Genomic DNA, 22,261 nt, shown 5'->3' on the forward strand with positions numbered 1-22,261 from the left:
ACCATTTGAGGTGTATTTATTCCATTAAATAAGGGGGAAAACATAAAAAAAAAAATGATATGATAAAAATAAAAAAATAAAGATTAAAAGAAATATGAAAAACTGTTAGAAATGAGAATATAGGATTATATTATAAATAGAAGTAGTAACATCATAAAAAAGATAATTGTGCTATCTTCGGCTTTTAATTATTATTATTATTAACTTCTATATAAAAATTATATATGATTGGCTATGGCTCTAGCTCTTGCTTTGTCCATAAATTCTAAATCATTTCATTTTAAATCTACCTCACTATTTGATTATTTTACTTTTAAAATTATGAAATATTATTTTAATTTTTAACATTATTAAACTAACTGGTGATGTAAAATGATATAAAAATATATATTATTATAAGATTAATACTAAAAATAAAAATGAAAACTTTATAAAATTAATACTAAATGAATAGTATTTAAAAAAATATTATTAAAACATTGCATGCTATTAAATAGACTCATTTATAAAAAAAATAATTTAATCAAACAAACTTTCAAACTAATTAAATAAATTACTAGCTATCTTCAAAATCTTGCCAGAACCACTTTAAAAAGGCCATAGTAATTTCAGAATTTTTTATTATTATTTAACTCACTCAATCCATGCTCAAGTTAAACAAAATTATTAAAGGCGACAATTTTCTTTATTAAATTTTAATATACTTTCATTTTCAAAATTTAAAATCTAGACCATTATTTAAATTAAATCAATTATCTGATACTTTGTTTTCAAGAATTAATGATTTAATGTATGAGGGATAAGGATAACTATTGTAGCCACTCGTTACATGCCACGTGCCTCCTTCTGATGAGTAAATCAAATTGATCAAACCGTCCATTATTGGGATGGCTGTTGACCACTTCCAAAGGGCACTTTATCCACCTCATTACTCATACATCTCTATTATTAATTAATCAATGTTGGCAATATAGTCCAAGCTGTCCAATCTGGAGGTTTCATGTATAAAAAATATTCTAAAATGTATTTCTCTCTAAAAATAAATAAATAATATTTATTTGAATTAAAAGAAATTACAATCTAGTATTTTTTTAATTTAATTAAAAATTAATGGCTTAATAACTTTTTTTGTCCGACTATTTATTTAATTTAATTTTGTACCATTATAAATTTAGAGTTTCATTAGGTTTCATAATTTTCAATTTAATCTCTTTCATCCAAATTAACTTAATGTTGTTAGTGTTTAAATTAATGACGGTTAAAAATTAAGATATTAATTATTATAATATAAAAAAACAATTTTTATTTCTGCATATCACAAAATTAGCTTTAAGAACCTTAAAAATTACCCAATCAAACAAAATTTTTGTACGGTACAACCTGATTCATCTTGTAATAGGAATTATAATGGTATATCATTTAGATGAATATGAAGTTGTAGCGATAATCTTCTCATCGGTATAAAATTAATACAGAGTTCAGCAAAAGATGTTAGTCAACAAATGAATTAAAGTTCATTTTTTTAAAATTAGAAAAAATATTTATATTTAATGTCTAACGAACAGGAAATTCTTAAAGAAAAATACCTATAAAAAATATTAAAATTGAATTAGAATTTATCATTTTCTAATAACCATTTAAAAGTTTATTAATTTTAAATAATAGTTAATAAGACATTGAACACTCAGTCTAAATATCAAATAAAAACCGTAATAGTTTTATGGAAGTGATTATCAATAAATGTTGGTGGTTTGAATAGTACTAAATTCAGTTCCTTAATGCAAGGTCTCGTATTTAAATTTTATAGGTAAAAAAAAATATGATTAAAAAAAACTCTACTATAAATGATTAACTAAATTCTCATATATTAATCATTTGATATTACATACCAATAAAACTTGTTAACCAAAATATGAAAGTAATATGCATTAGGTTGAGATTTTTTGGCTTTTCGCGCAGGTGGAAAGCAAGGGTGGTGGTACCACTGTCAGATCCATAGACACCCAACCCAAGTCCTACTCCTATGATCCTATCTGTCCGTCTTGGCTGACTGGGGGCTAGTTGTCTTCTCGCGGACATTAATTCTTGAACCCCCACACCACAACAATTATTCTACTCCTTTTATCAATTTTGTTTCATTTCAAGTTCTTTCACTCTCACGTGATTAGGATGGTGTTTGTTTTAGTTTTTCTTGGGTTTGTTTTTTAAGAAGTTGAGTGAAATACGTTTGTGAAATAATTTAATTTTTATTAATTATTATCATGAAAATTATACACTCTATTAATAAAAAAATTGTCATTATAATATTAGAAGAGAATATTTGTCAATTTTATTAATAACTAATATTTGTTAAAAAAATCTCACTGAACATATCTTTAATGGGTTTAGGGTTTTAATTCACAATTTTTGAAAACAAATATATTTTACAAAAATGAAAAAAATATATTTAAATAAAAACTAAAGAAGAACTTTTTGAAAGGAAAAAAAAAAACTGAATTATGTTCTCTCTATATACTCTCCACTTTATTTCCATGTTCTCTTTCTCTATTATTTTTTTTTATCCTTGTTTTTTCCTCCTCCTCGTTTTTTCCTCTTATTTTTTCGCTTTCTCACATATTAGTTTTTTTAATTAAAAAAATAAAAATTTCCTGACGCCTTTAAAATTCTCACTGTAAACTTTAATTTAAAATAAATTTTAAACTAAAAAAATCGCGACTAAACGTAGCCTAATCACAGTTTCAAAACAGTGAATCCGATATGGATAAATGTTATCTTTTAGTACAGTTTTTTATGCTTGTATTTTAGCATTGGTTATTTATCCATTGTCATTTTCAAAGGAAATTTTTTTTTCAACCAATGGTGATAAAGAAAGTGTAAAGGAAAAAATACGAAAAAAAATTCATGGTTCATTCATGCATATGGATTAAAAGTTAATAATAAAGCTGAGATATATCACTAGGCCAGTGATATTTCCTTTTCCTTAATTAGCTATTAGCACCTCCAATATAAAGATGATTTTTCATGAATTATTCGGTAAATGTGAAAAGTTGGAAGTAAAAAAAAAAATGAATTTAATTATTTATCACGTGAAAATGCAATATACATCACAGTATGACTGTATTGAAATCTTTCAAAAGTGCCAAAAATTGAAAATTATATGTAATAATTAATCGTTAATAATAAAGATACTGACATGATGATTTCGGATTTTGCCAGCAAATTATAACAAAAGACTAATTGAAAATAATTTTTGATAGTATTAAGTCTACCATTAAGAAAAAAGATAATACGAGGGGTCTTGAGAACCATCCTAATTCCTAAACATACTAATTAATAGAAAATACTAGTATTTTTTTTTTTATAATATCAGGGCTACCATTCCAAAAAGATAATATCGAGGCTATCTTGAGAACCATCCTAAACATTCCGTGCATAAGATTGTTGCGTATGCATGAAAGATTGGTAAAAGGTTCCACAACAAAACAAATAATTGTACGTTGGACACATTATTTCTTAGGTGGGGACTACAAATCTTAGAGTCATACGTTGATAATATCATGTCACAGATTTATAACAGTTATACAGACTCAGCCAGTGGCGACTCGAAATTGTTGTATAATTATTGTTGCATTATGCCTTCCATAGTATGTGCTTATTTTTGGTTTTCTTTTTTCTCTTTTATTTTTTCCCATTCTTGTCATTAATTTTTCTTCTAAAGAAATAAATATGAGTGTAGTTTGGCAGCCATAATAAGTTGCAGATTCAATTTGAGTTTCTCAATTTCAGGTGATACCCACGTAAGTTGAGGAAAATTAATGTTAAAAGCAATATGAGGAAGGGATGTTTAATTTTAAGGGACATAGAAAAATTAAATTAAATTATTCCTTTCAAAAAAAAGAAAATTTAAATTACTTAAAAAAAGATTACATAAAATTTATTTAAAAAAAGGATTACTAGATTTTAACTAACAAAAATAAGAGTAAATTAATTATTTTTCACTTTGAAAACTGTTACAATGACACAAATCTGAAAAAAAATTACATTCCACCTCATCTTTTACCTTGGACTAAAGGGGTGTTGCGATTTTATTTTCTATTTTTATTCTTTTAATTAGGATTGTCCATAGAAAGATACGAATGATGATTTATTTATTAGGGCCCTGACTGGTTCCAACTTAATTAAGGAATCCTTCCAATCCAACTAATTATATTTTTGTGGATTTAGATTTTATTATTAGATTGGATTGATTTTAGTTTGATAATTAAATAAAAATTAAATTAGATGATAAATTTGAAGTTTTGGAAGGGGACCAAAATCCAACTCTATTCATACAATTAAATTATTAATATAAAAATTATAAATTAAACACACATTAAATTATTAATATAAAAATTATAAATTAAACACACACCATTATTAAGGTAATGTATTATTTATCTTAAAGTAATACATTATTTTGATGTTTATCTTTTTTTATTTATTTATGAATAGTGAAAACACTAGCTTTTAAAATATGTATACTGTTCTGTCAAAAAAAAAAATTCTTACCATTTTTGAGATTGAATATTTTATTTAAGATTTAAAGAAATAACAATTTTTTAATAATCCAACTCTATAATCAACTCATTCCAATTTAACTAAAGTTGGATTGAATTGATAAAATAAAATAAAATAAAAAAGACAAATCCAATTCAATCCAACCAATTAAGTTTATTTAAATTGGATTAAAAAATAATCAAACTGGAATCATTTACACCCCAATTGTTTATTGTGAAGACTGCTTATAAAGCTATTATTGAACAACAGACTACAAATGATCCTTTATTTCGAGCTATATGGAAGTGGCGGGGGCGGAAAGGATGAGGTAGAAAGTTGCAAAAGAAGTGTTGCTTACTAATGAATTGCAACAGCGACGAGGACTTATAGATTCAAATGTGTGCCCCCTCTGCCAGAGGAGGTAAATGAGTCCACTATTCATATCGTGCGTGACTTTATTTTTGCTCAACAAGTTTGGAAGAAGCTGTAATATGAGATCGAGGGCTCACAGGTCTTCACAAGTGAGCTTCGGCCTTGGTTGGGCAAATTTTTCAAACTAGGTTACTTTTAGAAACTAATTCTCAAAATGGGGCTGTTTTGAAACTTTTTTCAGGGGGGGTCTGTTTTTGAAGGGGACTCACCAATGGGGTTGGCGAGTTGGACACGTGGCGGCGCCTGGTGGACTCGCCAGTGGAGTTGGCGAGTTGCTGTCCACGTGGCGGCCACGTGGCGGGTCCCGCCCCTCGTACTGACGAAATGCTTTTTGACATATTATGGGCCTCAAACGGACATTCCTATCAAAAGTTATACGCGTTTGAAGTTAAATTTTTTTTTCCGTAAAAAGCATTTCGCCAGTACGAGGGGCGGGACCCGCCACGTGGACAGCAACTCGCCAACTCCACTGGCGAGTCCACCAGGCGCCGCCACGTGTCCAACTCGCCAACCCCACTGGCGAGTCCCCTTAAAAAACAGACCCCCCCTGGAAAAAGTTTCAAAACAGCCCCCTTTTGAGAATTAGTTTCTAAAAGTAACCTAGTTTGAAAAATTTGCCCCTTGGTTGCGTGATAATGTTACCTTGCCATCGTCGATTTCTGACAGGAATTGGGATGTGGTTTTCGGAGTTGAGTTGAATCAATATATATAGGGGACAAAACTCTCATTTGAGTATTTGATGTAAATGCTTAAAACTCAAATTTAAAACCACTTAAGTTAGAATAACCTTGTGTCATTTGATTTACAAAATAGTTGGTGAAATTAGTTTACTGAATAAAATATATTATACGTTTATTATTAATTTGTTAAGGATTATATCCCAATAACTTTGATTGCAGTTTAAATAATCAAACTTACATATTGCAAAATATTTAACCAAATGTCATGAGTTTCATTGGAACTAGGTTCTAATCCCTTAAGCAAGATCTCCATCAAATTTGAGTTTTGTGATAGAAAAAATGTGATTCAAAAGAAAGATCTTAATAAAGGTGGTTGATCAGATTTTTCAACAAAATTGATAGACATTCTATAATAATGTCATAGTGACAAAAAAATAACCATATTTATAAGTAATAGTACCTTATCAACTACTCAAAAAGCATGATAGATATGACTTGAAAGTAGTTATTATAAAACTTAATAATTTTATTGTCCATGACAGTTTTTCATATGTAAAATATATTTACACCATTAATACACATAATATATTAAAAAAATAATGCATACATACCTTTGCTATAAATTATATAGTGAATTTGTAGATGAGGATTTGGTGATTTCTTTCTAATATTTAATTTTAAAATATATTAAAATATTTTAAAACAATATATATGTAAAATGATAAAATAAGGTCAGAACATAATTTATATGACATACAATTTAAATAGGTATAATAACCCTATTTAGGTACTTTAAGAGCATGTGTTTTCTTTTATAGTTTTAAAAACACATGTTGTACTACTCAGACTTGGCAAACATTCGTACATAGTGGTCAACCGAGTAAACAACTGAGATTCAAGGAATTTGGTGGATTTAATTAAGGTAAGAGAAAAATTTCATCTTCTACTAGAAAGATAGAGATATCCCCTAATATCAGATATTATCTATTATTAGAGGAAAGATAAGATAAAATCATACATTTTCCTATTTTACATTATCTTTGAAGGGAACTTGAGATCTTATCATCCAATTTTACCTCCATAAAAGAAAATCATCAAGGTTCAGGTAAATCAACTTAATCCAACCTATAATTTGATATATGTATATTTCTATGCCGTTAACTTGAGCGTTAGAGTGTCTTTGTAGGTACACCCCACCACTGTTCGTGGAGAATCTCACAGGGGATGTCATCATGAGAAGGTTTTGTCGAATCTGATAAGAACATTTGGCACCCACCATGTGACTAAAGGAAAACTTCTCCTTCAACCATTGCATCATCAATGGCTACGAATGACAACACACCAACACCATCCTTCAAGGAAATCAACCATGTAAGCAGGAATCCACCGTAAAGGGCATACATGTCGTGGGTGCCTCTGAAAAGGGGAAACTAGAAAACATGGTAAGTCACTTGCGTCAGGAGCTTGATGATCACTCGTTGATCATTGCCCTGCAAAGAGAGATGCACTCCTCGAATCAAAGAAACACCTAGGAGATAGAAGATCTTCAAAAGGAGAATGTCACTCTTAGAGTGCAATATCTGAAGATTCAAGAGGACCAAAACGCAAACACATTTGTGACAGTGACAACCCACCAAACCTATCAGGCTAGGACAGACGCGACTGATACAACATGGTGAGAAAGAACCCCTTTTGTCACGCAACCAGTCTAAAGAGTAACAACCACTGACACTTGGTTGCATCCTTTCATTGATAGGATTATGGAGGCACAACTCCCACCTGGATGGAAGTCGCTGAACATCGATCAATACGATGGACTCTTGGACCCGAACAAACACGTGGATGCATCCGTCACATAGAAAAATCTGTTCATGAATGACGACACAATCATATGTCGAGTGTTCCCTACAACGTTGAAGGGTGTAGCACTCCATTAGCATACTTGATTTCCAAAATATCCATTTGACTCATTCGTTGCGCTTATCGTGCGTTTTGGAGCTCAGTACACAACGAGCAGACCACATCATTTGACAACTATGACTCTCGCCAATATTAGGCAAGAAGAAGATGAATCGCTTCACGAATTCATGGAGAGGTTCTCATCAGTCTTAGTTTGGGTTCAGAACTTGAGCCTCAAAGTTGTGCTCACTTCAATGATTACGACACTAAAACATGGTCCTTTCTTAGACAACATATGCAAGAAATTGTCTACAACATTAGACAAGTTGAGAGAAAGAGTTATCAAATTCATTTAGATGGAAGAAATGACCAGGTTTAGAGAGAAAGTGTGTGGGAAATCCTCAACAAAGCCAACATACCAAGAGGTGAAGATCGAAAGTAGTCATAGTCGAGGAAAATCCAAAACCAGCAGAACACCCCGATCCAGTTGCTGGCTAAGAATGGACCTCCACCAAGAGCTAACAAGTTCAAGTACTACCAATATCATTAAGTTGCTGGTCACAACACTGAAGATTGCATTACCTTTAAGGATAAAATAGAAAAATTGATCCAAAAGGGGTATCTGCAGAAGTTTGTCAAACACCCATCACATGATAAGGACTATGAAAGGGAAATAAAATCCAAGAACACAATAAGACTCACAAGGCAATAGAGACATAGCATTAGGGTGAGAATCCCTCACCCAAAACTCGACTTTGAGGTGTAATCAACATAATAGTTGAAGTATTTTCAAAGGGAGGAAGTTCAAACTTGGCACGCAAGTGCTAGGTCTACATCCTTAAGTCTGCTAACTCAGTCGCAATTGAAAAAAGGCCCACAAGGAGCGTACCCCCCATTACTTTCATAGATGAGGATTTCAAGGGGACAAGTTGATGTTACAATGATCCCATGGTGGTCAAGATAGAGGCTGTTGACTTCTTAGTATTGCAAAGTTTTACTTGATAATGGGAGCTCGATCAATGTTCTATATTGGTTAGCCTTTAAAAAACTAGGCATACCAGAAAGGCAGATTGAGCCATTCATAGGTTTTGTGGGAGAAACAACGGACACAATAGGATATGTGCACTTGCTAACTACTTTCAAAGATGAAAGGGGGTCAAAGTCCATCATGATCAAATATATCTTAATCGGTGTCTTAACTTCTTACAATATATTGATAAGACTTCCTTCACTCAACGAGTTAGGGGCCATCATTTTAATTCCCTATCTGGTGATGAAGTTCCCAAGTGAGGATGAGAAAATTATCACTGTCAGAGCTGATAAGATGATTGCAAAGGAATGTTATGTGTTAAGCCTCATGATTTCTAACATGAAGAATATGGTAGAGCCCAAAGTACAACTGGTAGTATGCACCTCTCTTAACATCAACCTGGGAGAATTCAAACTTGATCTGAGAGAAGTAGAGCTGAGAGCAGAACCCACTAAAGAAGTGATTCCAACTTTGAAAAGAGTCATCTCAGTGCACCAAACTCAAATGCCAGATAAGTAGAGAAATAAAAGAATCCATAGCCCAAGTACTGACAAAGAATGTTGACCTCTTTGCATGGTCAGCATCAGACATGCTAGGAGTTGACCCTGAGTTCCACTGTCACAGGCCAGTCATCTGTCTAGACGCTAGACTAGTTGCACAAAGAAAGAGGAAACTTAACCTTGAAAGGGAAAAATTTATGGATAAAGAAGCAAAGAAACTCCTAAGTGCAAGATTCATTAGAGAAGTACAATACATCACATGGTTTGTTAACGTGGTAAGGGTAAAGAAGTCTAATGGGAAGTAGAGGATATGCACCAACTACACAAACCTAAACAAACCTTGCCCTAGAAACTCGCATCCTCTTCCGTGTATAGATCACCTAGTTGATGGAGCATTCAGATTCCTCATCCTCAATTTCTTAGATGCATATTCTAGGTATAATCAGATCTCGATGTTTAAGCACGATGAGGAGAAAATTGCGTTCAAGATTGATACGAAAAATTATTGCTATTTGGCCATGCCTTTAGATCTTAAGAATACTAGAGCAACATACCAAAGGCTGATGGACAAGATATTTGTGAACCAACTCGAAAAGAATTTAGAAGTCTATGTAGATGACATGGTGGTCAAAAGCATAAACACCACCTTTCACACATAAGACTTAGCAAAAATATTTGTAGAAATAAGAAAGTACAACATGATGCTAAACTCGAAAAATTGCATATTCGGGTTACAAGGAGAAAAATTCCTTGGCTTCATGCTTACCCATAGAAGGATTGAGGCCAACTCGAAGAAGTGTGCTACCATTATTGAAATAAGAAGTTTGAACACTTTGAAGTGCAAAGACTCACTGGCCGATTAGCAGTATTTTCCAGATTCCTACCAAGAGCAACTGGCATGGCCAAACCTTTCTTCAAACTACTAAAAAGAAGGAGGGAACATAGTGGAACGAGGAATGTGAAGCCCATTTTCAGAAACTCAAAGAGTTCCTCACCTCACCACCATCCTTATCGGGCCTTGATTGGGTAAGGATCTGATCCTATACTCAACAGTACCAGAACACACTATAAGTTTTGTAATAGTAGCAAAGAAAGAAAAAATTCAAAATCCCATTTACTAAGTTAGTCGAGTCCTCAAATTTGTAAAGACTCATTATCAAATGATTGAGAAGTTAGCCTTAGTTGTAGTCATTGCTACTATAAGACTAAGACCATATTTCCAAAGTCATCAGATAGTTGTTTGAATTGATTACCCTATCCGAATAATCCTAAAGAAACCAGAACTTGTAGGCCGAATGATAGGTTGGTATATTGAGTTATCAAAATTCAAGATCAAGTACGAGCCAAGGGGGCTAATGAGAGCACAACGCCTAACAGACTTTGTTCCCGAATTGACAACCACTTCAAAAACAAAATTGTTATGGTGGAAGCTATAAGTAGACGGTTCATCAAATGAAAAAGGAAATGGGGCTAAAGTCATTTTAGAAAGCCTGGATGAAGTAATCATAGATCAATCCTTACGATTCAAGTTCAAAACAACAAACAATCAAGTTGATTACAAAGCCCTCCTAGCTGGCTTGAGATTAGCAAAAAAAGTATGAGCTAAGCACTTGAAGTGTTGGAGTAACTCCAAACTTGTCACTAGTCAACTGAATGGAGACTATTAGACTAAGGATCCTTAGATGACAAGATACTACCACATGGCTACCCGGCTTAAAGAAGCCTTTACCAATTTTGGGCTTCGAGACATTGTAAGAGAAAACAATTAAAAAAGCCAACTTACTATTGAAACCTACCAGTACAAAGAAGTAAGGTCAATACAAAAAGGTTATGCAGGAAACAATCATAGAACTAAGCCCAAATAAGGCGGTAATGAATGTAACTCTCATTGACCGAGAGTGGATGACTGAGATTTGGACTTCCTAGAAAAAGGCTCTCTCCCGAAAAACCTAGCAAAAACAAGGAAACTTAAGAGAAATGCTAGCTATTATGTCATAGAAAGAGGAAATATGTACAAAAGAAGTTTCATGGCCCATTCATTGAAATGCCTACCTCGGGATCAGGCCAAGTATGTGATGAACGAAATCCAAAGAGGGATTTGCAGAATGCACTTAGGATCTCGGTTCATGACTACTCGAGTACTCGGAGTCAGATACTATTGGCCAACAATGAGAGAAGACTGCATAGAATACATGAAGAAGTATGAAGAATGCCTAAAATTTTGCAACATATCCCACCTACTGGCTAAAGATGTACATACCATAGTTGTTCCATGGCCCTTCACCTCTTGGGGAGTCGAAATACTCAAACCTTTTCCCCCTACAAAAGGACAACTAAAGTTTCTCCTAGTTAGTATTGATCACTTCATAAAACAAATCGAGGTCGAACCCATAACAACCATCTCAATAGCAAATGTCCAAAAGTTCATTTGGAAAAACATTATATGTCAGTTTGTGATTCCCAACACTTTGATCTTCAATAATAGAAAGTAGTTCATTGACAAGGGGGTTGAGTAGTTCCTCACGAACTCAAGAATTAAACATAGAGCAATTCAGTGGAAGAATCATAAAGTAATACGCAAACTGAAGCAACCAATATGGTCATACTTGGAGAAGTGAAGAAACGAGTTAGAAAAGCCAAGGGTAACTAGGTCGAAAAGCTCCTCACTATCCTTTGGGCTTATCGTTGCTCTCCATAATCAACAATGGGTGAGACCCCTTTTTGACTCTCATATGGGTCAGATACCATGATATTGGAGAACCATCTCTCTGAAACATAAACTATATAGATGAAGAAAACAATGAAATGTTTAATCAAGCACTCAATCTAGCTGAAAAGGCCATAAAAGAAGTCCACATGAGAATTAAGTTGTACTAGAGAAGGGTTAAGAAAAGATACAACAATCGGGTCAAGCCAAGAAACTTCAAGGCGAGCAGCTTGGTTCTAAGAAAATATGGAGAAGCTCGAAAAAATGCTAAAAAGGGAAGCTTGCTACAAACTAGGAAGGCCTTTTCAAAGTTACTGAATCACTCAGAAACAGAGCCTACCAACTGAAGCATTTATTCAACAAGGCGATTCTGAGAACTTGGAATGTCACTCATCTCAAATTCTATTATAGTTGAGCTTGTAAGTGGTGATGTACTCTTTTTCCTACTCTAACATTTATTCCTATGATATTTTTTGTTAAAGAAGTTTTAATGAGGCACACTCGAATTTTGCATTGAATAAAAGCATTATTTTCATCAAAATTATTGGCTTTATAGAATTGAGAAGAATAACTCATTTCTTTGACTAAAGACCCAAATCAGGGCATAAATAAGACTAAATAAAGATTTGGCTTACTAATAGACCGACAACTGCAGTCGACTAAAGATAGACTGCAATTAACTTAAGCTATTGGGCTAAAAGAAGACCAAAAAAGCTAGGTTACTCAACTAAGAATAGATTGAAGATAACTAAGTCAATTGGCTAAAAATGGACCCAAAAAGGAAAGAGTTACTCAGCTATAATAGACTGAATTGTTTCGGCTAAAAATAGACCTAAGAAAATAAGTTATTTGCCTAGAAATTAGATTAAAATACTTGGCTAAAATTAGACTAAGTTATTTAGTTGAAAAATGAGACCGAAACTAAGCGAGAAATTCGGCTAAGGTTCAATAGACCGAGAATGACTAAAAACTTCAAGTGATTGTATTACCAAATAATTCCTATTTGAGAATTAGAGAATGAATAAAATCGAATACAACACTTAGAATAAAAGAAAAAAACATTGATATATATTGATCAGAGGACCATATTAAATAAGTCAGGTCCCCAACCCTTACAAAAACAAAAGAAGAGAGAAATAAAAGACAAGTTACACTTAGGCCAAACCAGTTGGCACTTCATCCTCAGACATCTCAACTTCATTGACCAAATCCACTTGACAATTGACATCCTTTTCGACATCAAAAAGGGAAAGGTTACCATTCTTCATAAAAAGACATGACTAACAAAGAGCCTTTTTAAAATCGACTTCATGAGTCCTTAAGATCTTGGACTTAGCCTCATTGAGATCACTGTTTAATTTCTCCTTAGCCTTTTTAGCTTCCTCCTTGAATAAAGCAAACTCTTTATTGAGGCGTTTAATCTCTTCCTCGAGAGTCTTAGCAGAATTCTCGGCAAAGGCTAACTTGGTCTTTAATGCCTTTTCCTGGGTCTCAACCTCCTTTAACTTTGTTTATGTATCTTCAAGAGACTTCTAGGAATCTTCGGCAGATTGCAGCGAAGTCTTATTGGCCTTGATAGCTTTGCTCAAAGCCTGTTCTGCTTTGGCACACTAAGATTGAGCATTTTTGGACTCAACATCAACTTTCTCAAACTTTTCAGCCTAAAACTCAGCAATCCCCCAAGTTCTTGTCATGAAACAAGCAATACAGTCCATTGACACACGAAGGCCAACCTCCCTTAGCATGTCACGATCCAATTGGTTGAGCATGGAAGACTGGATGAAGGCACTAGGATTGAATCCTTCCCCCAACGAGAAGCAGTCCCCTCCTTCATAGAAAGAAAGACAGGTGACTCTTAATGGATGAAGGAGCAACAATAGGCACTGACTCCACTCTTGGTATTTTTTAAGGCCCTTCATCTTGAACGCTTGAGGTTGCACTCTTAGCAACACCCGATCTGATGGGAGGGGGAGAAGGAACCCAATCATCTTCGACGTAGTCCTGTTATTTTCCCTTGGCTTTGTTGGCCTAAACCTTCTCAGCCTTCACTTTTTTAGCCTTCTCAGCTTAAGCCTTCTTGATTTATTGGTAATTGAACTTGGTCATAATTCTTGGAAAAAGAAAAGCAGGGTCAAAACTTGGCAAAGAAAGCAAATAAAAAAATAACAAAAAGATACTCATGCTCCCAATCCACAGTCAAAGTTTTGGAGAAAGGCATGCCCACTAGGGTCTTACAATGAAGAGCCCTCGGGAACTTATGAAGTACAACACTGTCTTCTTGGTCGGAGGAAGACATGTATACCACAGGTTTCATGGTATCCTTGTTGGCAGAAGAAGTCTAATAAAACAGGAAATGAATTGCCCTTTGCCGAGTAAAATAATTCGCCATAGCCTCGACACTGGGATGAAATCAGAAGAAATGATCCTTAGGGGTCAATAAGAACCCGTTCGGGAATGCCGGCAAGAGAAACCCAACCCTCTTTTTTGTTTACATTCACGTTATAGTGATGAAGGAATTTAAAAGCGGTAGGAGTAATAAAGAATTTTTCACATAAAACCCCGAAGGCACACATGGTTGCCCAAACATTCAAATGCAACTAGGTAGGGGTGACATTAAGTTCTCAAAGAACATCTATGTCAAACTTATCAAAAAGGACAATAAGATGTAGGTTCAAGAATAAAGTAGAATACATATACATAAAGTGAGTCTCAAATGGATATGCATGCTGTCGCAACGTGCCCTTCGCGGGCGAGCGAGGGCGAGACTCACGGGTGCGCTTTCCCAAAGGAGGAAAGATGCGCGGAGTCGCCACCAACGTTTATTTGTGGAAAACGTCGGGAAAACCGAAGGAAACCGGTCAAAATGAAAATTCTAAGTTCAGGAGTTGTATTTACGTTTGAGGAAGGTATTAGCACCTCTCACATTTGTCTCAAAGGACAACAGCCTATTTTTTAGAATTGTGGAAATTGTGTTACCTTTACTTTTACTTCTTTTTATTTTTTGAGGTCGACAAAAGCGGGGCTTTTGCTCCTACGTACCCTCCATCGAAGAGGAAATCAGACCTACGTAGTTCTTTCTTATGCGTGAATCAAGTGTTTCTTTTTACTTGAAGGGTGATCACTTTAAGGCGTTGGACCTTAAAAATGATCCATTTTTACTTGGTAAGAAACTGAAATGATAAACTTTCAAAAACCTATTTTTGTGGACGAGCTTGACTAGGCGAGTTGATTTTAGCCTTAGTTTCACTTTAGTTATTAGTCAATTCAATTAAGAATGAGAAATCCCAAAGAGAAAACGTCCGATTGATTTTTTCGCTTTATTCTACTAAAAGGTATTTTTTGATTATTATATTATTATTTTACCTCTTTTTTTGATTTCCAACGTGGTTACGGCACGACCGAACGGTCGGAATTCATTTTAATTGAAATTAACGGATGATACAATTCAAACGATCGGTGGAAATTTATTTTATTTTTAGATTAGGCGAGAAATGACTTAAATAAATGACTTAAGCACGTCAAAATGGGGTATAGAAAGCGAATGAAAACGAGAATAAAAATACATGAAACAAAATGTGGACCACCACGGGTACGTAGAATGAATTGAAAAGCTCGGTTTGAGGTACTTACCCGTTGAAGACTGAAGAAAACGAAGAACGAACGATGAATGTTGAAGAACGGTCGAGAATCTTCGCGTAATTACTCACGGAAACGTTACGGAAGCGTCTCGGCTTGGATTTTCTTCACGGAAATAATTTTCCTCAGCAATTTCGAGAGAGAGAGAAGTGCCAAGAAGGCTGAACCCTTTTCTTCTTCACTCCTCCCCCTATTTATAGCAAAATAGGGGAGGAGCTTGCCACCCAGCTCGCCCAGGCGAGCAAGGTTGCTTCCTCCAGAAGCAACAACCTTCTGGAGGAAGGATCTGGAAGGCAAAGTGGGCCAGATTGCTATTTGTACCCCCCTTTTTACTAAATGCACCCCTTCTATTTTTTTTGGTAATTCTTTTTCCGTAACGTTACGAAACTTTACGAATTTCGTAACGATACTTATTTTCCTTCCGCAAGGTTATGAATCCTTACGGATTATGTATTTACTATTTTTTAGCTTTCGAAAAAGTTACAGAAACTCACGGATTACGCGAAAACACCTCTTTTTTGATTTCCGCCACATTACGGAATTTTACGGATCGCGTAAGCCTGCTTCCTTTTGATTTCTGACACGTCTCGGGACTTCATGCAACAAAGGACGCCAAGTAATCTCAAAGCGGCTAACCAAAGGTCGCATGTCATCAAGTAATAATCTCCGGACGAAATTAGGGTATGACAGTTGCCCCTCTTTACTTACCTTTTATCGGAGATAAGAGGAAAGCAAAGATAGGACACTGATTTCGTCCGTCCTGCCCTTTCTGTGATGACAACTCTCGTCTCTACTCCTTCTCTTTTTTTTTTCTTATGCACAAAACAAAATACAAACAACAACAAGAACAACGAATATAATATACATATACACAGTTACACATATACACATATTTGGCGAAGGAACCGATCCGGAAAACAACAGAAGAACGTATTTCCCAGTCACCAGAGGCTTCGCATTTGATAATGGAGGACACATGAACAGCGCTAGGCAATGACATTCATGGGGCTCCGAAAAAAGTTGGAGAATGGAGGATTGTCTTGAGGGTCCGCACTTAGACAATCATGAAACACAGCTCCAAACTCGAAAGTGGAGGACACATGACAGCGCTAGGCAATAACATTCATGGGACTCCGAAAAAGGGGGAGAATGGAGGATTGCCTTGAGGGTCCGCACTTAGGCAATCATGAAACACAGCTCCAAACTCGAAAGTGGAGGACACATGAACGAAAACGCAATTCATGGGCTCCGAAAAAAAAGGGAGAATGGAGGATTGCCTTGAGGGTCCGCACTTAGGCAATCATGAAACACAGCTCCAAACTCGAAAGTGGAGGACACATGAACGCAAACGCAATTCATGGGCTCCGAAAAAAGGGGGAGAATGGAGGATTGCCTTGAGGGTCCAAACTTAGGCAATCATGAAACACAACTCCAAACTCGAAAGCGGAGGACGCATGAACGAAAACGCAATTCATGGGCTCCAAAAAAAGGGGAGAATGGAGGATTGCCTTGAGGGTCCGCACTTAGGCAATCATGAAACACAACTCCAAACTCGAAAGTGGAGGACACATGAATGACAACGCAATTCATTCATGGGGCTCCGAAAAAGGGGGAGAATGGAGGATTGCCTTGAGGGTCCGCACTTAGGCAATCATGAGGCACAGCTCCAAACTCGAAAGTGGAGGACACATGAATGACAAAGCAATTCATTCATGGGGCTCCGAAAAAGGGGGAGAATGAAGGATTGCCTTGAGGGTCTGCACTTAGGCAATCATGAAGCACAGCTCCAAACTCGAAAGTGGAGGACACATGAATAACAACACAATTCATTCATGGGGCTCCGGAAAAGGTGAGAATGGAGGATTTCCTTGAGGGTCCGCACTTAGGCAATCATGAAACACAACTCCAAACTCGAAAAGGGAGGACACATGAACAGCCCTAGGCAATAACATTCATGGGGCTCCGGAAAAGGTGAGAATGGAGGATTGCCTTTAGGGTCCGCACTTAGGCAATCATGAAACACAGCTCCAAACTCGAAAGGGGAGGACACATGAACCGCCCTAGGCAATAACATTCATGGGGCTTCGGAAAAGGTGAGAATGGAGGATTGCCTTGAGGGTCCGCACTTAGGCAATCATGAAACACAACTCCAAACTCGAAAGTGGAGGACACGTGAACAGCGCTAGGCAATAACATTCATGGGGCTCCGAAAAAGGGTGAGAATGGAGGATTGCCTTGAGGGTCCGCACTTAGGCAATCATGAAACACAGCTCGAAACTCGAAAGGGGAGGACACATGAACAGCGTTAGGCAATAACATTCATGGGGCTCCGAAAAAGGGGTGACAGGACCGAACGGTCCACCGGGTTTTTCCACCTAAAAGGAAAACATGCTTTTTGCAAAGAAAAATAAATCATTCGCGAGAGCACCACATCTTAGAGAAACAATATACTTGTGCTAAGGGTAATCTTCCTTGTAACCGAGAATGAAGGGCAGGATGCCAACTTTTAGCTTTTAAATGAACATGCAGGGGAAACATCGGGCTAAGCTGAATATGAATCACTCGTAGTGTATAGAACTCACATAGGCAAGTGTTTTATCCTATTCCCAAACCATAACTGCACCATGACTTCATTTTGCACACGATTTCCTATCGAATCAAAGATCAAACGTACGATCATGGACCAATAGGATTTTCTCGAGGATAGTATTTTTTGGAGAGGAAGCTGGGTGTTTCGGTCTTTTCCTCTTTGTTCATGTGGGGTGGGATATTGCCAGTCAAGAATGATTCTGAGTGGCAATCTGGCTTGAAGAATTTCTGTCCTCTTTCTTTCATTGATCGAGAATAGCTTCTTTTCCCTTTTCACTTGTTTTTGATCTTTGATCAGGAATCCTTCTTTCTTTCTTCTGTTCTTTTCTTTATTTTCATTTTTTTTTCCATTTCTTCCTTTTCTTTCTTTTCACTTTTCCTTCCCCATCCCTTTCTTTGGGAAATCGGGTTTAGCATTCCATTTGCTCTCCCTTGAGGAGATTCCGCTGTCCTTTGCTTCGGGGGAAAGAATGAGGATTCCTTTTTTACAGGCCAAGGTTCAAAAAGGTCTAAGGTTGTGTTTCAATGGGGTCTTTTATCGTGGGAACCCAATCTTGATATCTGGGGCAAAACAAATTTGGGTGTCAAGGTGTCGATTTCGGGCCGAGCTTCCATATTGTTCCATAAGGCACGCGTGACAATGATGATTTGAAAACAACGTGCAAAATTAGTCATGGCTACAGCCAGGTGGGCCCTCAAGCATCCCATTTATGGCATTGTGACACTACGGTTGGGAATTTACACAGACAGACCCAACTGTTCTTTCATCAGTTCAATGCATTCATCCATTCTTATCTCGGTTTATTCCGGAAAATAAACTCTTAGCATCAGTCCCTTGTTTCCAGAAGATGCGTTTGCTCTTTACGAATGATTTATACTTCTTAACTATAACATGTCGACCTTCGCGGTCTTTCTTTCTTTTTCCTTTTTGTTTCATTTTTATATATATTCACTAAAATTATGCACCTGTGGTCCTTTATGAGGAAAACCTTCCTTTGTACATCTATATTTTTATACATGACAAACTTTTTCTGTACACGCATTAGAACTCTTCTCTTTACGTCACACGGTCTATATACAAACCCTTTTTTACATTCAAAGATTTTCATTTTTCCCAACACACACTTATGGTTCATACAAAAGTTTCTTCATGTACACTCGTTGCTCACACACACAAGAATTCCTTTCCACGCATCATTTACACACAAGAATCCTTCTATACACATTTTCCTTTTACATACATGTATAAATAAAAACCTTTTTCTTTACTCTATGAACATGACTTTTATTCACAACGCTTCTTTCTTTTTATTAGGATTTTTGGTTCATTTTATTTTTAAGACGACGTTCCTAAATGAATAAAAAATTATACGCGATTCCGGAAAAACATTATTGATAACGACGAAACGAGTACCGACGTAACAACTCAAACGATATGTATGTACAAAACAAAAGTCCAAACATGAAACAAACGTTAGTCCCTTAGTCAAACAAAAAATAAGATGATATGTAACAGAAAAACAAATGGAAACAAAAAGAAATATGGATCAAGGGATCTCCCAATCATGTGGCCCCGCTTCCTCCTAAGAAATCAAGTAAATCGGTCATCTCCTCGTCCTCGCGGGCCTCATCTGCCTCGTCGGGAGCCTCTGCTGGTGCCTCTCCTGCCCGGGCCTCAGGCCAATCTCCAGGCCATGCGACTTCTGCCCTGAACTGGTCCGGAGTAGGGCACGGAAAAGAAGTAAAGCCCTGGCTCTGCAGGCTGAGACTCATCTGATAAAGACAATCATGGGTCTGTACATTGGCCCGGTGGTTGGCCGCCTGCTGGCGAACCAAATGCCGCAAATACTGCTCCGTATCAAACGATCTAGCTGGGCTAGCCTGATGAGGTGGCGGCGCGTCTGCGGCCTACGGAGCATCCCCCTGGGCCTGTCTCTGCGTGCAATACTTCTCAATAAAAGCTCGGGTGATGGGCGGCCGAATCACCTTGCTAGGTGCGACGGGGACGCCGAACGACTGGCAGAGTCCTGTGATCAAGGCGGGAAATCCCAGGGCCCTGTTGGACTTATCCGGGTCCAGATGGTGCCTGGTAGGCGCCATACCTGCAAATATATAGATGGCATCAGCGATTAACTGAGCCACGTGAATGCTCATCCGCGTCAGGATGGCGTACACCAGCTGACACTTCGGCAGGGGGAGGTCGGAATTATGGTCGCTGGGCTGGATGTTGCTGAGCAGCAAAGTCATCCAGATCTGAGTCAGGGTGGTCATGTTGGTGCGCATGATCCGCACCCGTCTCCCGGCAGCAGTCCGGGCAAAATCTTGCCCCGGTATACATAGCAACTGGGCGATGGCCTCCTCATCGAACCCATCGGACCGGTTCCTCCTCTGGCCATACTCGCACTCCTGACCCTCTTCCAGCACTAAAGGATATCCCAGGAGTTGGCCGATAGCATCTGCATCAAACGGGATCCACTGACCCCTCACCCAAGACCTCATATCTCGCACGCCCTCCTCTGTAGGCCAAGCATTGGCATAAAATTCGAGGACTATGTCTGGGTCGAACTTGGCCATGGGGGTGACCAGTGATGCCCACCGCCGGCGAGCTATCTCTTCCTGGAAATCGGTATACTCGTCGTCCCTCAGCTGGACGCGTCGCTCCCGGAGAAATGACCATCCCTTGATGGCCTCGAAGCGTTGCTGGTGTTCTGCGCTCCTAAAGCGATGACTGTCATACTCGGGAGCGGAACTAGTTCCTTCGGCCGCTTTATCCTTCCTGGATCTCTTTGAGGCAAGCTTCCTCGGGGCCATCTCCTGCGAGAACAAACATTTGGAAGTTAGTTTTACAAGATCATGCTTATCTTAACGCAAAAATGTCATGCCAATCCCTCTGATTTAGACCAAACTCATATGATCCATTCATGCACACGCGCATGTGTACAAAATATCCTATTACTCATGTCAACATACAAGAACATCCAACATATTCTAATTGCCATACGCCTATATACATTCTGAAAAAGAAAAACACACTTTCATGCTCAAAGTGTTGCGTCAAACTTTACACCTAATTTATATCCTAAACATTTTGCTATCACAAACTACCTACATATATTTGAAGTACACCATACAAATTTTTACTGTTTCATTCCTATTTATTTATATGCATATTGGAAAGCTAATTACATCCTGCACATATTTGCATTCAAAAAGGGCATTCCACACTGTCATACATTCATTTAAGAAAACAATTATTCATACTTTGCTAGGAATTTCATGCTCCTTATATTTACCTATGTACACACACTATTGCAAGGTGTTTTCCACGCTACCTCTATGTAAAGTATCAAACATGGGGCAGCCCAAATTCTTACAAACAAGTCCCTATTTTCATGCTTTTCTAATTCTAAAACCAAATTTTGGGTTCCTAGTCATGAGTATGTTTTCTTGCATTGAAGCTTAAAAAGTTTGGGTTCCTAAGCTTGGGATTGCATTTGGGCATCTATTTTGACTTTCCTATGCTGTCTCTACATACACAAAACAGCCCCACCATCCCAATTTCACAAAATCATATTCATATATCATTGGGGCATTTCACCAAGCACTTGGTGGGCGCACGTTTGGACATAAATTGCAAGAGAATGGGGGCAATGTGGCATGCCCCATTGCTTCAGAATACAGCATAGGCCTAAGGCCTTCTCATTCAAATCCTCAACTCAAGAAAACAAGCATAAAAACAAACCAAAACTGCCCCACAAATATAAGCACATTCTCACAATTTGGAGCACCAAAAGATGAAGAAAATATACCAATGGGAAGCTAAAAACATCAAGGATTGAATACTTACTTGTTGGAATGAACAATAACACCAAAAATGCAAGCAAAAGTGGCTTGAGGGAGCAAGAACCGCAAGCCTTCGTGTTTTTTCTTTTGAATGAGGGGGGGGGGGGGAGTTTTTTGGATGCCAAAACGTTCCCCTCCCTCGTTTTTATATTTTGAATGCAGGGGTTGCTCGCCCAGGCGAGCTAACCTGCCATTTTTTTTTGGAGGGGAACATTAACCATGTCCCCTCCTTCCTTATGGGTTAGCGTTTTCCCACTTGAATCTATTTAAATTAGAATTAGGTGTCGATTATTTATTTAAAACAAACAATAGTAAAAGGAACTGCGAACGCAAAGGATACTGGGCTGCCCTGCAGCGACGTTCTCTGCTTGTTTAGCGCCAGGAAGGGGCAACGATCGGTCGGTCGCGA

The sequence above is a fragment of the Glycine max genome, chromosome 19 (assembly GCF_000004515.6).
Source record: "Glycine max cultivar Williams 82 chromosome 19, Glycine_max_v4.0, whole genome shotgun sequence".
In the NCBI taxonomy this organism is placed as follows: domain Eukaryota; kingdom Viridiplantae; phylum Streptophyta; class Magnoliopsida; order Fabales; family Fabaceae; genus Glycine; species Glycine max.